The following is a 20,423-nucleotide window of genomic DNA, read 5'->3' on the forward strand; positions in this document are numbered from 1 at the left end:
CTTTGCAACGACTTTTTCAATGACTTATGAAAAGAAATGCAGTTTCAATACAGACCTAAAATTTCCCATGACGTCAGGTCTAGAGATTGCTGTTTCAAGAGTGGTCTACAATTGCTCCTTTAAATCTATCAGGAAAGTCACTTACATTTACAATACTAAGTGATTGAGGGTGATAACAATTCCGGAATACGCGTTAAATCTAATTTTAATTTTATGTTTATTTTATTCCCGGTATGACGTTAAGTTCAGACTGAGAATTTCCATTGTATAACTGAACTGTTTGTTTGTTTGTTTGTTTTTTTTGTTTGTTTTTTTGTAATTAACTAATTCAAATGTCTTTTGTTAGAATAAGTAACTAATATTAATGAGTATTATTGGCGAAAGTATGTGTATGTATGTTCGTGTATGTATGTAAATGGAGCTGTGATTGAGCTTGTGTGCATGTGGATTTATTTGTTTCTTCATATTATGTATTCTCAAAATTGTCAAAGGATGATGGTTTGAATGTCAATTAATATTGTATAGCGACGCTGAACACTTATGTGAAAGTTGAGCGCTATATAGATAACTTATTATTATTATTATTATTATATTATTAGTATTATAAATATTGTTATATATATATATATATATATATATATATATATATATATATATATATATATATACATATACATATACATAAACATCTAATTACATATTTTTGTTATTATTGATGGATGTCCTGTAGTTCTGCTGACAATGCTCAATAAATTAACAATTCAGAGCATTATAAAATGAGTAAAATCAAACCACATTTCGGTTATAACTGCCGTTTTGAGATGTGGAACAAGTACGTGCAATCTGTGCCTCACTGAAAAGAATGGAAATACTTATAAATTGTCATAAACATAGGATAATCGACAAAAGTTGATAATGTGCTGACACTAAACAAAATCAAATTAAAAGCACAAAATAAACCCCCTCACCCTTAAGCCCACCACCCCATATACGTCCCCTTTCTCTCTCTCTCTCTCTCTCTCTCACTCTCTCTCTCTCTCTCTCTCTCTCTCTCTCTCTCTCTCTCCCAATTTTCCTCCTTTCCTCAATATCGGCAACCGGAAATGAAAGTGAAAGTAGATCGTTGTGAATATTTCGGTTGGCATCGTACGTTTTCGGCTTCGCGGCCATGGTGGTTCGTGATTACATAAAAGATGTTCGTTTCTGTCTGCATGTAAGTGTCATTTTACTATATATATATATTTATAATATTTATATATATATATTATATATATATATATAATAATTTTATATATATATATATATATTATATATATATATATATATATATATATATATATATATATATATATATATGAATGAGGGGGCGATGTGGCTGGGTAGTTAAGGCATTGCACCGTGTAAGGACTGAGCTACTCAACTGCGGAGTACTGCTCAGTTGTATGGGCCCGATCATGCCATGCCTCTAAGCTAGACCCCAAGCTCAACAACGCCTGCCGGATCGTAACGGGCCAGCTGAGAGCAACACCATTACCACTGGTCTACCGTGCAGCAGGAATAGCCCCACCACACATCCGGAGGGAAACTCATGCCCAAATACAAAAATACAAACAGGAAATGGACCAGAGACACTAGTGCGGGGCGGTCCTTGGCAAGCTTAAGGACCACGGTCCTACGGTCCTTGGGAAAGAAAAGTCTGCGTCTTTTCGACATTGAACATTCCTGAGAGACTGATGGAAATTCGAACCGGTTTGACCTTTGAGACCGTGGGATCGTTCATTCTTGAACCGTTAAAGACCGCTACACGATGAAAACCGTGGTCTACAGGTGTAAAACACACGGAGTAGTCACACTCATTTCAAATTGTAACCTAATTAGAGAAGAGGGGTGATGCCTTCTTTATTTGCTCACCGTACTTCATTGTTACTTCGATAATTTAATAAAATTTGAAATTTATCCCCATTAACGGAGATAATGGCATCGCCCAAGGCGTTGATCGAGTTGTTCGTGGCGTTGATACACACACGCAACTCCTACCCCCCCCTCCCCCCCCCCCCCCACACACACACACACATTAGAGGGCAGCGAGCATTGAAGAGTAAGAGAGAGACGTGAAGTTATAATAAGAGGGGGTGGATGAGGTAATAAGAGGGGTCGATGGTGACTTTTCGCCAGATCTAACAAACTCAGCTACCCATTCATTGCTGAGTAGACAGGAATTCAGAAAAAAATCGACTGCACCCGGGATCGATCTCTGGCCCTTTGCGTATAAAGAGAGTGCTCTATCAACTGAGCTATCGGGGTCCCCAAATATTCTATTGGACTTTTTTAAAATTCAGACGTTATAACTGGGTTTTTTGGAAGGAAGAAACTAATGAAACTCATATTATTTGATTAGTAAAAACACCAAACGAAATGTTAATATTATTGTATTATTTTAAATGACAACACTGCGATAGAAAGGAGTGGTGACAAGAGATGGTCAAAAGAAAACAAAAAAATCGGATTTGCTACTTGCTAGGTTCGACACACACACACACACACACACACACACACAAACACACACATCTTTAGTAGTCACATACATTTCAAACAATAACCCATTAGAGAAGAGGGGTCATGCCTTCACCATAGATCATTGTCATTGCGATCATTATGGTGTAGTAAATTTTGAAATTTACCCCGTATAATGGAATCGTCCAAGGCGTGCGCCTCCTGTTCCCCCCATCTCACACACGAAAGGGCGGTTTGCGGAGTGGAGGTTGGTGGTCGTCTGCCTGTATGGTCGTCTGTGTCGTTTAGTGTATGGCAAAGGGGGGTGGGTGCGATTAATTAAGTGGGATGGGTGGTGATTGGTGGAAGATAGGCAACCGAAGCAACGAATCGCTGGGGAAGTAGTAGGCTATGGCGCGAGACCGTAGGACCGTGGTCCTTGCAAGGACCGCCCCGCACTAGTTGAAAGGTGATAAGAAGTGAGGACCGCCGCCGATCTTCCCCTATGGGACCGGTCTTCGGTTCACAGCTAAAAGACCGTGGGACCGCGGTCCAGACCGGTCTTCAGCGCGGCACTAAGAGACACCCCCTTCATGACCACAAGTGCCCCAAAAGCAGGCTTAAATCAAGGAAAAGCTTCCTCACAGTAGAGAGCCTTCACCCAGACCACTTAGCATTCTTCCGCCTGGACAAATGGGTAGAATGGGACAAGACAGCAAACGATGCCCTCCAGCCCCCAACAGAAAAGCTCCCAGCAGGCACAGACCTCAAGAGAAAAGACTGGGTGGCGTTGAACAGAGCTAGAGAAAAGGTGGGAAACACCGCCACCAACCTCTTTAAATGGAAAATCTCACCGGGCACTGAATGGCCATGCGGTCACCCCAGACAGACCATGGACCACATCCTGTCCGAATGCTCGCTGGGACCTCACTGCACCAATGCTGACCTGAGGGAATGCAACCAGACTGCCCGGGACTGGCTGACCCACTGGCGCGACAAGATATGATGATGATGACCGTGTAAGGAAAGTCTGGGTTCGCGCCTCACTTCAGGCGCTTTTTTTCCTTGGACAAGGTTATTATTAGCCCCCAATTTGTTCCCTTTAGACAATATGGGTGGTACTAGTTGACAACAGACATTTGTTTGACAGATTCTCTCTCTCTCTCTCTCTCTCTCTCTCTCTCTCCCTCTCTCTCTCTCTCTCTCTCTCTCTATATATATATATATATATATATATATATATATATATATCTTTTAGCGTGTCAATCAATAAATTTCGGATGCTGAAGAAGATGGCAGCTCGAGAATGAATCGATTTTGTAAATTTGAATCTCAATTATTTTGTTTAAAAATTATAAAAGATAAAGACATTTTTAAATCGCAATTTATGCCACTGTCATATTTAATTTCACAATGTCGCCTGAAAACTGCAAAGGCGATTCTAATTTAATGAAAAAGATATTAATTGTGGCTAGACAAGAATTTAGTGCCTTAAAAAAAAACCATTTTGCATAGTTTTTCAAGTATTTCCCCAAACAAAAATTCATCTTACTAAAGTTTCATCTTTTTACAGATTATTACATATTAGTATTAAATTCGTAAAAGGTTTTATATTTTTGAACAGTAAGGCAGTCAAATTGTGACCTGTAGATCCCAGGTTCGATTTCCGCTCTGGATTATATAATATATAAGTCCTTGAAATGATATATTTATTACATTTTCTTACCATGTTCAAGTGTAATACTTACAAGCAATTCTTACTGGTAAAGTTGCTGTTGGCTTGCAACTTGTTGTATAGCACTTTGGGTATAATTTTTTGATAAAGCCTTGCACTTTTGAATTTTATTTTTTGACATGGCATGTTTATAAAATGAGTTTCCAATTTGTCTGAGAGGGGCTGGTGTCTGTGTACTAACGTAGTCTCTGCCCTAGTGTGATACTTGTCCCCGATTCAACGAAGATATGGAATATTGTTTACCCAAGGAAATAACTTCCATGATATTATATAACATATTTATATATATATATATATATATATATATATATATATATATATCCTTTCTTTAAAAAAATAGCATTGTGGAGAACATTGTGCTTATTTGAGTCAATAAAAAAATTGATACGGCGCACAACTCTACTGAAAGATTTGAAAATTGGAAATGTATTTTTTACAGATAGATAAACAGATAACTTGATTTCCTTTCATAATTTAAAGTCAGTTTGAAAGTTCGTTGAGTCAAACAGATATCATAAAATATGTACCAACGACGACACTTGACTCCCAAAATCAACGAATTTTGACACTGTAAAAAGTTGTCAATTTGCGTCATCTATTTATGACATCAAGTATTATTATTACTTCCGTTGTGTTGTTGATTTAGCGGTGATCAGTGTTTGTTCTAATTGCGTGTATGTTTGTGTGTGTGTGTGTGTGTGCGTGTGTGTTTGTGTTTGTGTGTGTGTGTGTTGTGTGTGGTGTATACATGTGTGTGTGGGTGTTGGCATTTATCAGCAAATCGTGGCATTCATAGTGATATTATTCACTTGATCACATGAAGGTATTTCAGTCGCTATTTTGATTCTTTTTTTACTATTAGGGTTAGCTCGAGATCGAGGATATTTCTTTTTCTATTAAGGTCAGTCATAAGTCTTAGTAAAGGTGCTAGGATGTTTGTTTTTCCATAAGTTAAGTAAAGGGGAGACATTCCGAAAGCTCCTACATCCCCAGTATTCTTTAAATTTGTATTTCACCGTTGATATTTTGTCAGGTATTTATTTATTCAATTTGTCATTATATCTAGAAGTATTTTAAAAACTCTAGAACAAACCTTGATAGATTTGTGAAAGTTTAAAATTTCTGAATTTGACCATTGTTTTCATTTTCAGCCGCCATTTTGATTTGTTAAATATTGAAAGGTAGTGCAAAGCAGTCCGAGAGTTGTTTTTTTTTTCTATTAGGGTTAGCTCGAGAGGTTAGTCATAAGTCTTATTAAAGGTGCTAGGAAGTTTGTTTTTCCATAAGTTAAGTAAAGGTGAGACATTCCGAAAGCTCCTACATCCCAGTATTCTTTAAATTTGTATTTTCACCTTTGATCTTTTGTCAGGCGTTTATATATTCAATTTGTCATGATTTTTTCTATTAGGGTTAGCTCGAGATCGGATGATTTTTTTTCCTATAAGGCTTAGTCATAAGTATTATTAAAGTGCTAGGGTGTTTGTTTTTCCTATTCAGGTTAATTAAAGGTACTAGGTTTAATTTTTTATTGGGGTTAGTTGAGTGAATATATTATTAAATATATTATTGGGCCACACAGAAAAATCAACCGAAGATATACCAAATTACACAGACAACGTTGTTTACCAATCTGCCCTCATTAAATGATGGTGAGTACAGTATCGAATGAAAATAGTTCTTTCCCCGCGAAATTGCGGGCTTTTTACTAGTATATATATATATATATATATATATATATATATATATATATATATATATATATATATATGACTCAAATTATTTTTGTCATATTGATCGTATTTTTAAACAAAAGTAGCGTTAATATCAGGACAGAAACCATGTTCATCTCTCGACCATACTCAAACTGGCATGTACTGCCATTTGTTTTAACACAAAGACTCAATGCATTTAAGACCTGGCGATGATTATCCCAGTGCATTAAATCGTGATAATTTTATCACGACTTTCACAAATTATATTTTTCGATTTTGGATACCAGATAACTTTGAAAAGCTGTATGTTTTAAAAACTGAAAAAAAAACAAGAAAAAAAAAAATAAAATAAAATAAAATAACAAACAAAACAACAACTGGACTTTGGGTCAGAGTTCTTAGTTGATGATTTATAGATAGAATAAAGTTGACGTCACTCAGGACTTTGTTATTGTTATTTGCTACCCATGTTTATGAGTAGTTCTCACTAAACTGCATTAAAAAGGCTATAAACGTTCATGGTTCCACATAGTTTTGTGTGTTGGTCCGTTATGCTTCAGGATGGCAATGGTGTGAGCTTCTAAGCCATGCGCATTCTGTCAATAAACTTAAGATTATGAAACTGAGATGAACTCTTAAAAGTATGGGTTTCATGTGCTGTTTGAAATTTGAAATGAATGCTTTTTAAATTGTTACAGTCCTTTCGGTCTGATGTCAACATCGATCACAATGAAGAGTACTTTATTGATTGACATGATTTGTTGATGTCAGTTATTTTTTAAATCGTTATTACATCCCGTGCCCACGCATATAATGATTCGTACTTAAACCGAATAGAAGGAACGAAGTTGACGTCACTCAACTCGTCCTGTGCGGCTATGTGCTCTTGTGGAATGACATTCCATTTCGGATCGGAAGGTTCTGGGTTCGAGCCTCTCTCGGTGCATAGCTGAGTCCTTGGAAAAAAAGACTCTTTACTCATATTCTCTCATCGTACTCAGGTGTAAAAAGAGTACCTGGCCGTTAACAGCCTATCAGGTGTCATGTCACGGCCTACATGTTATGGTTCTTTTCGCCAGGCCCCCTTGTAAAGCGCTTTGAGCACGTTTAGTGGATATTTCTCTATATAAAAGCTTATGTTTTTAGAGTGATTATTTCTCACTAAATAATATGAATCAGACTACAAACTTCAAATGTTACACACAGTTTTTTTATGTTGGTCTGTTTAATCTGGTTAGCAGATATTGCGAGTATAGCATTGTGAGAATGAATGAAGTTGACGTCACCTGCCTGTTTGTTATTGGTTTTATATCACCAGTTGGTTGTTTTGTATTAAATAACTATTCTCTAACATATACAGATTTAAGTTACACACAAGTGACTGGGCGGGATCCTTTGACCTCCAATGGTTGGCAGGAGGTCGCTTGCTGTGTCTTCTAACCAATCATATCAGTTTCCCGAGTTGCTTTCTGTCTTTGTCTTGGAATGGGATTGCTTGGTTTTGTTCTGGCCCTTGTCGGATTCCTTAGCTGAGAGTGAAAGAGTGAAATGTTTAGTATTAATTTCTGGAGCTGATTGTTTTCCTTGTAAATCATCATCTCTTGGTGATGTATCGTTAGTTATGCTTTCTTTTTGGGTGTATCATGTAAACATTCGATAGTCTTCATCTTGGTGGGATCCTGTGCTGATGTCTGGATGAGACTTTTAGGTGATCTCAAACTGAGTACACTAATATGTGCTCTTGTAATCTACATACTTTCGATATTTGAACCAATCCGCTTTCTTTATCTTTATTTTTCTTGGGTATTTTTACTTGCAACCTATAATTTGTTTCAATATCCCATATTTCCCCCTTTTTTGGGCTGAAATGACCTAAATGAGTCGCAAGCGCCGAAAAACTGTTGAAAACAAAAACAAAAACAAAACAACACACAACTGATGGCTCGAGCGTTACCAAGCATTAACTCTTCACACCAGAATAATTTGGCAAGGAGACAATCAATCGCTCTTTGTTTACAAACAGTGAGGGAGGCTTCGCGGTGTTACTAAAAGCAGCTTATCCGAAAAAGGTCCATCGCCACGGTGAGTCATATCAGGCTACAGTGGGATGACATGAGTGAACTCATACTTTGAATACCATAATATAACATTTTATGGTTCTTTCGTGACAGACGAAAAACTCGATGAATAAAACGTGTCGAGACGTGACTAGTACTGCGTGTTTTGTTTTGTTTTTGGACTGTTTATTGTTATTATTATTGTTATTTTTGATTGAAGAGGGTAATTTATAGGCAATCATTGCGGTTGAAAGATGACCACGAGATCATAAAAAAGGAATAAAAAAAATACTAGGTCACTATATGGTAATGAACGTGGTTCAATATAGTGCGTTACCAGTGCTGGATTTTTAAAAAAACCCAAAAAGTTGTTACAAAGGAAACATTGTGCACTGTGCACCTTAAATACATATCTTCGAGCGGTTTATGAGCATTCATCACAATGTGCTGACGACGCATTTTTTATGATATACAAAGACGCCTACAATGCATTTGAATTGTGAGCAAAGGGGTGCTTATAAGATTATAACAATTTTGACCATCGAAGAATACTACGAACTAAGAGTGCCTTTAACTCAGAAATTCGAGGTTCCAGTGAAAGCCTAATCCATTTCACAACCCACACCACGGCGACGGTTTTACTACAAGTTTAAAAAGTGATGGTTTTCAAACTACCGAAGCGTTAGTATCTTATTCTTATCATTAACATTATAAAACAAATTTGTTTATTATTCACTTTTTCAAATAACTGTCGCAAAACATCATCTTTTGGGGACAAAAAATAAAAATATATATCATATAATATATAAAGGGCCGTAATGCGAGTTGATTTTACTGTTTTATATATGTATATAGCTATATACGTGACCCACTGTGTCGATCTGGTATTATGCAGGAACGAAGTCTATCACGAAACTTGATTTAATAGTCAAAATAATCAAAATCTGAAAATTTAATATTTTGAAGCTCTGGATTTAAAAAACAAAATTGCACTTAAATGATGACGTTTAATAATTTAAACAGTTAACTGCCTTCTTTTGGAAAACTCGTATTTAAAAATTCGCGAAGTCCCAGGTTTGAGAGTATATTTGCCAAGATAAGGGCCATCGAAATAGATCGATATTTGAAGGACGAGTTTTCTGGTCAAAATTTTAATACGAGATTTATCCAGAGTGCGGCAGTGGTTAAGTTCAAATTTTGTAACTTAAGCCTAGAATTCAATATTATAAGCACCCGATTCACACCATAGAAAACCGTTTCAAGATGGTGGGTCACAACTTATTACAATGTGTTGTTTGAAATATACCCAATTTTAGCCCAAGAAAGAATATAAAATCCCTATGTAAGCTTAGATTCGGTGAGAAATGCTTGTTTGTCACACTAATGATCACCTGTCTAAATCCTTTTGGATTTTGAGGTTGAGACGTTGTATTCCTCATAGCCTAGTCTGATACGAACATAACAATTAATTCTGCGATGTTTGCTCAAAATAAATCACAATTAATGGGGTTCATCGGCCTCCACGATAGTGTAAATATTCTCTCTCTTTTCCCTTTATTCCTCCCTTTAATTCTCTCTCTCTCTCTCTCTCTATCTATCTATCTATCTATCTATCTATCTATCTATCTTACTTTCTCTCACTTACTCTCTTTCACACTCTATCTATCTATGTATCTATCTATCTATCTATCTATCTATCTATCTATCTATCTATCTATCTATCTATCTATCTATCTATCTATCTATCTATCTATCTATCGCCCATCCACTCTGCCTTACTCTGGAATAGCATACCAGGTGACCAGAAAAAAGTGGACTCCTAACAAATGCTAATAAAATCATAAGTAATACGGTTACATGTTTCAAACCACAAATTTATGACATATTCAATCGGATTCACTTATATAAGAATTTCAGCAACAATCAACAACGGAACTAGAAATGATAGGACATGTTCCAGGTGCTCCCCATTTCTCTCAATGCACATTTTGATCCTTTGCGTGAATTTTGCGATAACGCGCTCCGCTCACGTTCTTCTTTGGAAATGTATCAGGTTACAATAGTGACGCCTTGTTTCATTTGAAGAATGAATTAAATGAATGTCCTCCAAGCTTTCGCTGAAGACTTTGTCTTTTAGATATTTCCATAAATGGAAATCCAGAGAACTGAAATTAGGGCTGTTTGCAGCTCAATTGTTTTCTGTCCGGTGACTATGGACTCTGTCGACGAAATGGTTGCTAAGCCCCTTGCATTACTAATTTTGACACACGAGGAGCAGGGCCTTCTTGTTGAAAATATTGTTCTTGTCTTACAAAAGAGCCAAAATGCTCTCTTTATGATAAGCAAATATATGGGGTCGGGTGAGGGTAAAGACTGGCAGCACCTCTAGAAGGTTAAATTATTTCTATTTAATATACATTTCTTAATTTTGAAGTAAAAGATAGTGTCGGACATCGAATGATGAACTGATTTACCGAAATAATACAGGGGATATGGCTCCCACTTAACGGAGGAATTCACCCAAAGGAACTGTTAATCACCGAACTTTTACAGATCACACAGCCCATGTATTCTGAAACCATGGTGGCTGTAGCAGAACATTACGATGTCTTTCCAATACTAACGAAAGAGTGAAAATGGAAAGGCTTCGTATGGGAACAAAACAGGCAATGGACGTTTCGGGTACAAACCCTTCGTCAGCACAAGGGTTTGTACCCGAAACGTCCATTGTCTGTTTTGTTCCCATACGAAGCCTTTCCATTTTCACTCTTTCGTTAGTATTTTACGATCACCGGCTTCAGGCAGCCCTTACCGTTTTCTACTTTTTGATGTCTTGTCCAGTGACAAAAGTCAAGCGTGGTCATTGACCGGTTTGGTGACAATGACTAAAAATCTGGTGAAGATGTTTTGAACTTGAACAATGCTCTTCATACTCTTCACATTCTCTCGAATTGGCTGTGAATATTTAGGAGACTAAAAGTAGTGGCGGGAATACAAACGAGCTGCCTAACATGGCTTTTGTGTGTGGAAGGCATTTTCATGAAGAAACAGTACTCGTTCCACCTCCAAATCCGTTCTAACTCAACGAATTCATGCTTTCAGTCGCTTCAGTCTATTTGTTTCTGCTATTTCATCAAGAGATGTTTTTCTATCAGATCTGATCGATGCTGCTATCTTTATTTGATTCCTGAGTTGACACTGCTTGGATGGACGGCGACCATCACAAGATTTGTGATCCCACATGGTTAAGGGTGTTTCAGGTTAGGTGTTGGATTGCATCTCATTTTCTTTTAAATGGTGAGATACACGTTCAACCCCCCCCCCCTATTCCCCCTAAAACACTGCCTCTACAAAATGCCTGAATTTTTATAAACTTTCCCAAGGCATTTAAAAATGTTACTCTAGGTTTCTTCTTCCAAAACAAGAAATTCAATGACAGGTTCCTGTCTCTGAAGGACATTCGGTGGGACAGCCATTTTGAACTGCCATAACTTTGTCAAAATTTGACAGAATTAAAATTTTCCACTTTTAGTTTAAAGAGTACATGTGTAAGTTCAATTGAATCACATGTGACGTCACATGAAAATGAAATGAACTTAGTACGACATTTGTCCCATTACTTTTTGGCTCACACTCGTATATCGATATGCCTTTTATTTTTGCTTTGATTTATTTACATTCTTGTCTTGCCTTCTCAAATTTAATGGCGTCAATGGCGGATCCTGTATTACAACGTGACCTTTAACTCATTCAGCCCTAACACCGACTATATCCGTAGTTTACCGGGATACTTTTACCCCATGCCTATTTATTACATTTTTCTGAGACAAATTATAGGCTTAGTATCAAAGTTAATGTTTTATAGTTTTTGCATGTTAATGATAGTTGAATAAAACTATCTTTTTACATGCTCATTTTAATACATTTTTTTCCAATTTTGAAAAGTAGCAAAAAATCTCTAGGATTGAGTGAGTTAAAGCCATTCCCTCGTACAATATATAATGTCAGACGTCGTTTAAGGTTTTGGAAGCAGAGATATAGTCCGACATTTTATCCTCTGAGAATGAAGGCGTTCATAGTATCTAGGAAACTGTCTTGCAACTCTTCGAGGGCGTGTAAACTTTTTCCTTCCCATTGCAATTTTGAGTCTGGCGAAGAGGAATAACGTCAAAGAAAAAAAATAGGGTGGAAAAATGGTAGACGTCTGTTTATGAGTACATAGAGATTATTTTTGAGCCAGCTGTATATGGCAACTCGTCAAATTAAAATCAAGCTAGCTGATATTTTAATTTCTTTTTTTCGATTGGAAAATGAGACAAAATACGAGGTTTCTACAATTATGTTTTTGGAAAGTCCAAAAGTTTGCAAAGAAAAAGCGTTCGCCGATGTGCACGTCGACAAGGACAGTTCTACGTCGCATTCTATATCTAATTTTCAATTTTGTTAAATAAAACCGTATTCTTGAAGAAAATTATTACGATTGTTGAGAATTTGAGGTGACAATGAATTATTTAAAATATCAATAATCCTTAAAAGCTATATTGATATGTGTGTGTATGTGTGTGTGTGTGTGTGTGTCTGTGTGTGTGTGTGTGTGTGTGCGCGCGCGTATGTCTGGCTTGATGATTGTGAAATTTTCATTATACTGATCAGTCATTTGAAATTGTTGTATCCAAACTTTTGTTTGAATGAGGACGATGAATGTTGCTTTATTACACTTATTTAGAGAATTTAGAGTCTCATTTAAAGTCACAAAATATAATTATCCCTAGAATCCAACTCAAATTATTTTCATCGGTAATTCTGTTGAAAGTTCAGTCCTGATCCCAATTCAAAATGTCAAGGTCGAACACACGGCTAGGTTAACGCTGTTGATCATCAACTATCAAAGTCATTGCAAAGAAGGTCAAGTTCCCGTAAACACTGAAGAAGAGGAAAACCATTCAAAAGTAAATAAATATTATACTAAAGCACTAACTAAAGACAGCATTCGCTACAGACTACAAAAGTCCTGATGATATAAAGCTTCGATCGGAAACACTCATGCTCGTATAAACAACATTTGCGCTCAATTGTCAAGAGTTCTCTAAGCCCGGTGAACTGCGCACTGACTTGTCATGGTTCAACTCTGTCGTTGAAAGACTTTTAAAAGATAGCTTTTTCTTTGCAAACTTTTGGACTTTCCAAAAACATGATTCTAGAAACCTCGTATTTTGTCTCATTTTCCAATCGAAAAAAAAAAAAAAAAAAAAGTCAGCTAGCTTGCCTTTAATGTGACGAGTTGCCATATAGCTACAGCTGGCTAGCTTGCCTTTAACGTGACGAGTTGCCATATATCTACAGCTGGCTAACTTGCCTTTAATGTGACGAGTTTCCATATAGCTACAGCTGGCTAGCTTGCCTTTAACGTGACGAGTTGCCATATAGCCACAGCTGGCTAGCTTGCCTTTAACGTGACGAGTTGCCATATAGCTACAGCTGGCTCAAAAAATCTCAATGTACTCATAAAGAGACATCTAGCATTTTTCCACCGCATTTTTTCTTCGACGTTTATTCTTCCTCGCCAGACTTAAAATTGCAATGGGAAGGAAAACCTTTACACGCCCTCGAAGAGTTGCAAGAGCGATTTTTAACATTTAACTATATTACTTAAAATAGCCGTTACTTTTAAAATCATTATGGTGACCAAATTCCATTTCATTAAGGTTATTTTTTTTATCGGCGAAGCGGCAATGAATGTCAACAATGGTAACAGCATGTCTTCTGTCACCTTTTAGCTTTATAATGCCTGATATTTGTGATAAATCAGATAAAAATGCGGCTCTTTCATCACAATTTTTTTAAAAATCACTCACTTTATTCAAACCTTGAAATGATGCTCGTTAAAACTCGGATCAATTTAAGTTTTGATATAACTCATGAAATAGAATCCTTAATAAATGACACTCATAACTGCTATGTGCTTAAAAATATGCAAAACGTGATTGCCTTATCTCCCATTCGCTGTCATAACAAACGCTGAATTTTCTGCAAGCTCTTATTTTCTACATCAAACCGGAAAAGGTTTTAATTTTCAGAAAGTCATCTTCATAACCAGGACGTTAATGGTGCGGGTGTAATGGCATCGTATACAAGAAACGAAATTGATGTCATTCAGGTCTCTATTATTGTTTTTAGACTGACAATTAAATTTATAGTTTTCAATAAATTATATTAATCAGACTATGAACATTAAAGATTACTCACAGTTTTGTGTGTTGGTAAGTTATATCCGGCTGGCGGATTTTGTGAGTATCTTACATAAACGCATATGATCAATAATGTTTGTGGAAGTTTGGTTTTTTGTTTGCTGCAGCATCTCGGCATAAATGTCACTCTGGCATAATTGTATTACTTTTCTTTAGTCATTGTCGAATGCCGATTATGAACTTTTAATGACTTCATCGGTCGTGATGATTAACGGTTCTCAATGTCAATTGTTTTTCATTGTTTGCTTTCTAGATTGTCATTATGATTTTTGGTCGTGACAATTGTAAGTTTTGGAATCCTTGGTCAAATAGTCTATTGTAGTAGCTGCATTAATGTTTAGGCTGTGATTTAAAGTAGAATTATACGATTTTTGAAAAATATCGTTAGACCCCATTGATCTAAGGGTGAAAAACCGAGTTCATGAGGCGTTTGGTCGAGGTCAATATATATATTAATAATAATAATAATAATAATAATAATAATAATAATAATAATAATAATAATGATATAATAATAATAATAATAATAATAATAATAATAATAATAATAATATAATAATAAATAATAATAATAATAATAATAATAATAATAATAATAATAATAATAATAATAATAATAATAATAATAATAATAATAATAATAATAATAATAATATAATAATAATAATAATAATAATAATAATATAATAATAATAATAATAATAATAATAATAATAATAATAATAATAATAATAATAATAATAATAATAATAATAATAATAATAATAATAATAATAATAATATGATGATATATAATAATAATAATAATAATAATAATAATAATAATAATAATAATAATAATAATAATAATAATAATAATAATAATAATGATAATAATATGATAATAATAATAACAATAATAGAGAACTTGCAATATATATAGAGAGAGAGATGAAGGCTATTTCAGTCTCTATTATACGACTGTATTGTGGAATTTAACATAGATTGAGGCGAATCTTTTGAGTTATCAACGACCAAAATAGGTCCGGTAATACAGTCTGTAGGTGCGCGTAAAAGCTTGTGGCAATAATGCGGCCAGATAAGCGATTCCCAACGTCAAATGACCGATCATAAGCTAATTGCTAATGCCAAGCGAAGACATACACCGTTTCTACTACGAGTGAGAGACGAGGACGCATACACGCTGTTAGGACCGAGATGTATAATATACGAGATGAAAGTCGGTTTGGACGTATTCATTCAATCGTGGGGGCGGGGACATACACACACACACACGCACACACACACACACACACGCACACACACACACACACACACACATATATATATATATGTAGATATATATATATATATATATATATATATATATATAGATATATATTATATGTAGAGAGAGAGAGAGAGAGACAGAAAGAGATAGACAGACAGACAGAGAAAGAGAGAGAGAGAGAGAGAGAGAGAGAGAGAGAGAGAGAGGCTAGATATGTATTGCGATCTTTTAGTCCTTATATTGGTTAAAACCCAAAAAGCGAGATCTCTGCAGTCTTTCTGCCTTGTCAGGGGCAGTTATAGGTTTTATAGATTGAGCCTTTCGATTATATTATTTATATAGAATAAAGAATAACAAATCAATCCATTCATTTTTACATCGGTTTATGCCGACGCTTTATGCTTATCGCCAGACATGCTAAGTTTATCTGGATCAATCATTTTATTATGAATAGATAGATGAGAAATGAAACGCATCAAAAAGATCTAATATATAATGTTTGTTAGGCTTTTGACGTTATCAAATCATAATATTTTGATATATAAAAACGGAACCGTCTCCTTCATTTCTCCTAAATACTGGATGGTTATACAAACAAAGGTAAGGAGTTTTGTCGATTGCAAGAGACTGTACGGATATCCTATTTATATTGACAAACCCCGTCTTTTATTTTGGCCCGAATACTTTTACTTGAAATATGTGACACGCCGTATCCAAACCGTACTATTTCGGGATCACTTAGACCCTAGAACAGTGTATTAAAACAAACAAACAAACAACGCCCCCCCCCCCCCCAAAGGAAGAAAAAAAACAACAAAAAGGTTGAGCTTTTGTATAACCCGATATCCGCTCAACGTGCTGAAAGCGCTTCACAAGGGATCTCTCCACAACAATAAAACTTAACAAGAAGGACGATGCATGACGCCTGTTAGGTTGTATTACAATTTATTCAGACAGAGAAAACGCTGTTAACTGCCGGGTTAACATTTTCCACATTAGCACCATGAGAGATGGGAGTAAAGAGCCTTTTCCAAGGATTCAACTTTGCAGCGCTCAGAGCTGGGCTCGAACCCAGAACCTTCCGATTCAAAGGCGAGTATCATACCACTAGACCACATAGCCGCACAATGAACATGAGGGACAAAAATTCGAACTTTGGGTCTTTTACAATGTAAGAAAGTGTATTTATTCATCACCATGATGAAGAATGGAAAATAACATCAAGTTTCAAATCTGTCGTTAAAAAAACTTGATTTCCAGTACTATGTTCATCCCGATATAACACCGCTTTATTACTCAGCAATGTAAATACGACCCCTAATTTGTCCAAAACGGTTTAACCTGATAATTCTTTGAAGTCTCGGGATTGAGATTGTTTGACAAATTGGATTTCATCTTAATCAATCGATATTAGAGGCTTAGACCTAGATTTTTGGTCAGAGAACGGCAAATAATTGTTCAGTTTGTTTTCTGTTCATAAAAAAATGTAAACCACAGCTTTTGAATAAGGCGGGCCATTTTCAGCTATTTTATCGGCGTTTTGCCTTGAATAGAGTAAGACAATGAAAATGGCCGCTATATGGTATTCATTAAATATATATATATACACACACACACACACACACACACACACACACACTCATAATATAAGCAATGAGAGCACATCACAACAATGCCAATACACATCAACACTAATCACCACTACACAACGAAACCAAGATCAAGAAATTAGTTTGGAGTAAGAACTTTTCTACGGACATTACCGAGGATTACGCCGACTGAAGACGTGTAAGACACAGAAACGAGTCGTCTCGGCCACAAAAACTGTGAGTGACAATTTGCATTCTATATATATATATATATATATATATATATATATATATATATATATATATATATATGTGCGTGTGTGTGTTTGTGTGTGTGTGTGTGCATAGGACTATAAAAATAAAATACAATGGGGTAAAAACAAAATACAGACGATGATACTCAAAATAACCGGGAATAAAGCGGAAAAAAAAAAACGAAAAGGAAAAAAAAAACCCCGCTAAAACAAAACAAAATCGCATATAAAAATCCAAATCAAAAGAAACAAAGCTGAAAACTTGTTAAATTTTGGTAAAAGTTGTTGTCACTGTAATTGAATCACTTTAACTTAGAAGTCTTTGAAACGCTGTAAATATTTCAACAACGTGCGTAGGAGATAAATTATATCTCGAGTTCCATTTCCAAAACGTATTTCGTTCAATCGTATGTCAAGAACGAAATTGAAATAATTTCTCTTTACTGTCAATAATAATGTCTCCCCATAGTCTATTACTTTCAGACCAAACGTTATTTTCAGTTTAAGGAATTAAATTTGTTTAAATTTTTTTTTTCAACCTTAATTTTGTTTTTAATTCTTTTTCTAAATATAAGTTTATTTTGAAAAATAGTTTGGTAAATATTTCAAGTATATGAGTTAAAATCGAAAGAAATTATCCTTAGATAGGTACCATTATTATCATACATTTCAATAAAAAAGTAACATAAACATGAAATTTACATTTCCACGGATTTACCATGTTTTACCACGAGTAGCCATATGGAACTATTCCTACAAAATACGGTACTAGCTACCTGTTAGAATATCCTTTTGTACTAACACTATAAAAATATCCGTCACTGTCTATATAGCCATTTACTCATTCACACATGAGTCACTACGAGGAGTTTTCTATTGTTCCAATAAAGTAATTTTCATAATACATTTCCGTTTACACATGTATTATCTGCGCATTGTGTAAGCTAATATTTTTTGTCATGGATTAGTGGACATCATTGACAAACTTTATGGTAGTTAAGTTGTGTTCTAAAGTTGGCAGACCAAATTAACGTTAAGGGTAATCGCCTCCGTAGTATAATGACAAAAAGGGAGAAAAATACCCTCTACCCCCCCCCCCCCCCCCCCCCAAAAAAAAACAAACAAACAAAAAGAAAACAAAAAAAAACCCAAAAAACAAAACAAAACCACAACAACAAAAAAAACAAAGAAAAAAAAACAAAACAAAACAAAAAACAAAACAAAAACAAAACAAAATGAAGTCGCCTAGGTAAGTGGTCGTCTTATGCAAGTGGGCGCCATAGCACGTTTAAAGATTATTAAATTATTCTTTGCATGTCCCTATGTCAACAGAGTATACCAAATAGGCCGGTTATCAGGGATAGGGGGGTTATTTATCATATTGTGGGATCCATTATCGGCAAAATGACCAGGGAAGCATTTTGAATAGGACATTACTGGCACGCAAAAACCTTTAAGAGGATCATTAGTTCGGTTTGTTAACCGTATGATGTAAAAGGGACGCCGGAGATAATGAAATAGGGGATATAAGCTGGTAAAATTGGTGACGCTCCTATCAGTGATTAATATTTGACTGCCCGTCAAGATTTAGGTAATATCAAATATGATGTAATAATGGTAATATTCGTAATGTAATATGAAAGACTCTCTGGGGAATTTTAGTGTTGGAAGGGATTTATTATTACAATGATCATACCATTATTTATACTTTATATTATATTATTTAATCGCGTGGGACATTGATTCCCGGGCATAACGCTGCTGGTGTAACGACAGCTCTGTTTCTTCACGCCCACCAGTAAAGGTCACGAGTTCAGATCTCGGCGGATGAATTCTTAATACATTATGGCCTTTCAACCGTATTGTCACAGAATATTGTAAACAGACACAAACACACAAACACACACACACACACACATAAACATACACATTTACGCCCTTACACCTTTAACCTGGCATTATGTTGATCTTAAGTTTTTTTTATATAGCGCAATATCCACTAAACGTGCTCAAAGCGCTTTACACTGGGCCCTGGCCAACAATTTTTTTCGGACAGAGACGTAGCTCTTGACGGCCGGGTACTCATTTTACAACTGAGTACGGTGAGAGAATGTGAGTTAAGAGCCGTTTTCAAGGACTCAACTATGCGCCGAGAGAGGCTCGAACCCAGAATCTTCCGATTCGAAAGCGAGTGTCATACCACAAGACCACATAGCCGCACGTTGAGTGTTAAAATTATTATTAATCAAACTGTATATCTATAACCCAAAATCATCTTCTAACCCTAAAATGTCGGGATTAACCCAACTATAAATCTAGAAATGTGTTGATGGTCAGACATACGGACCTCGAGCCTCTGCAGTGCAAGAAATAGTGTTTATTTTACAACATGACTTAGTATAAATTAACCCCAAGATTCATATTTGTATTCATTATCTACTATTTCTTGTATTGCAAAGTTTCGAGGTCCGTATTTCTGATCATCAATACATTTCCAGATTTATATATATATATATATATATATATATATATATATATATATATATATATATATTATATATGGCAGTTCACATCTTAACACACACACTCTCTCTTTCACACACACACACACACACACACACAGCGAGAGAGAGAGAGAGAGAGAGAGAGAGAGAGAGAGAGAGAGAGAGGGCGGGTGGGAGAAGGCTAGTAGTAATGAATTTATCGTAATTAAGTTGCTCCTATAAGCTTCACAATCTTTGTAAATGCATGTGCTTATTTGTGTGTGTGTGTGTGTGTGCGTGTGTGCGTGTGTGTGAGCGTGTGTGAATGTGTGTGTTTCTGAACAGGAGATGGTATTAATAGGTGTGTGGGTGTGAAGGTCTAGGCGGGAATTATGATTTAATATTATGATAAAAGGAATGAAATTGACGCCACTCGGCTCGTTGTTGTTTTAGACAACCATTTTAATGATTAGTTCTCACTACATTCCACCAATCAGACTATAACAACGTTTTGTATATTGGTACGGTATCTCCGGCTGGCGAATGTTATCAGTATTTTAACTAAGCGAATAGCATCACTAT

The 20,423-nt window shown here is 35.6% G+C and overlaps 1 protein-coding gene across 1 annotated transcript in view; it reads right to left on the reverse strand.

The window, feature by feature from the left end:
- LOC144964191 (FMRFamide receptor-like) overlaps positions 1-20,423 on the reverse strand; it is a 258,962-nt gene that overhangs the window by 116,976 nt on the left and 121,563 nt on the right. The window lies entirely within an intron of this gene.

This window comes from Berghia stephanieae, chromosome 2 (assembly GCF_034508935.2).
Source record: "Berghia stephanieae isolate SIO BIC M18660-M18661 chromosome 2, UCSD_Bste_1.3, whole genome shotgun sequence".
In the NCBI taxonomy this organism is placed as follows: domain Eukaryota; kingdom Metazoa; phylum Mollusca; class Gastropoda; order Nudibranchia; family Aeolidiidae; genus Berghia; species Berghia stephanieae.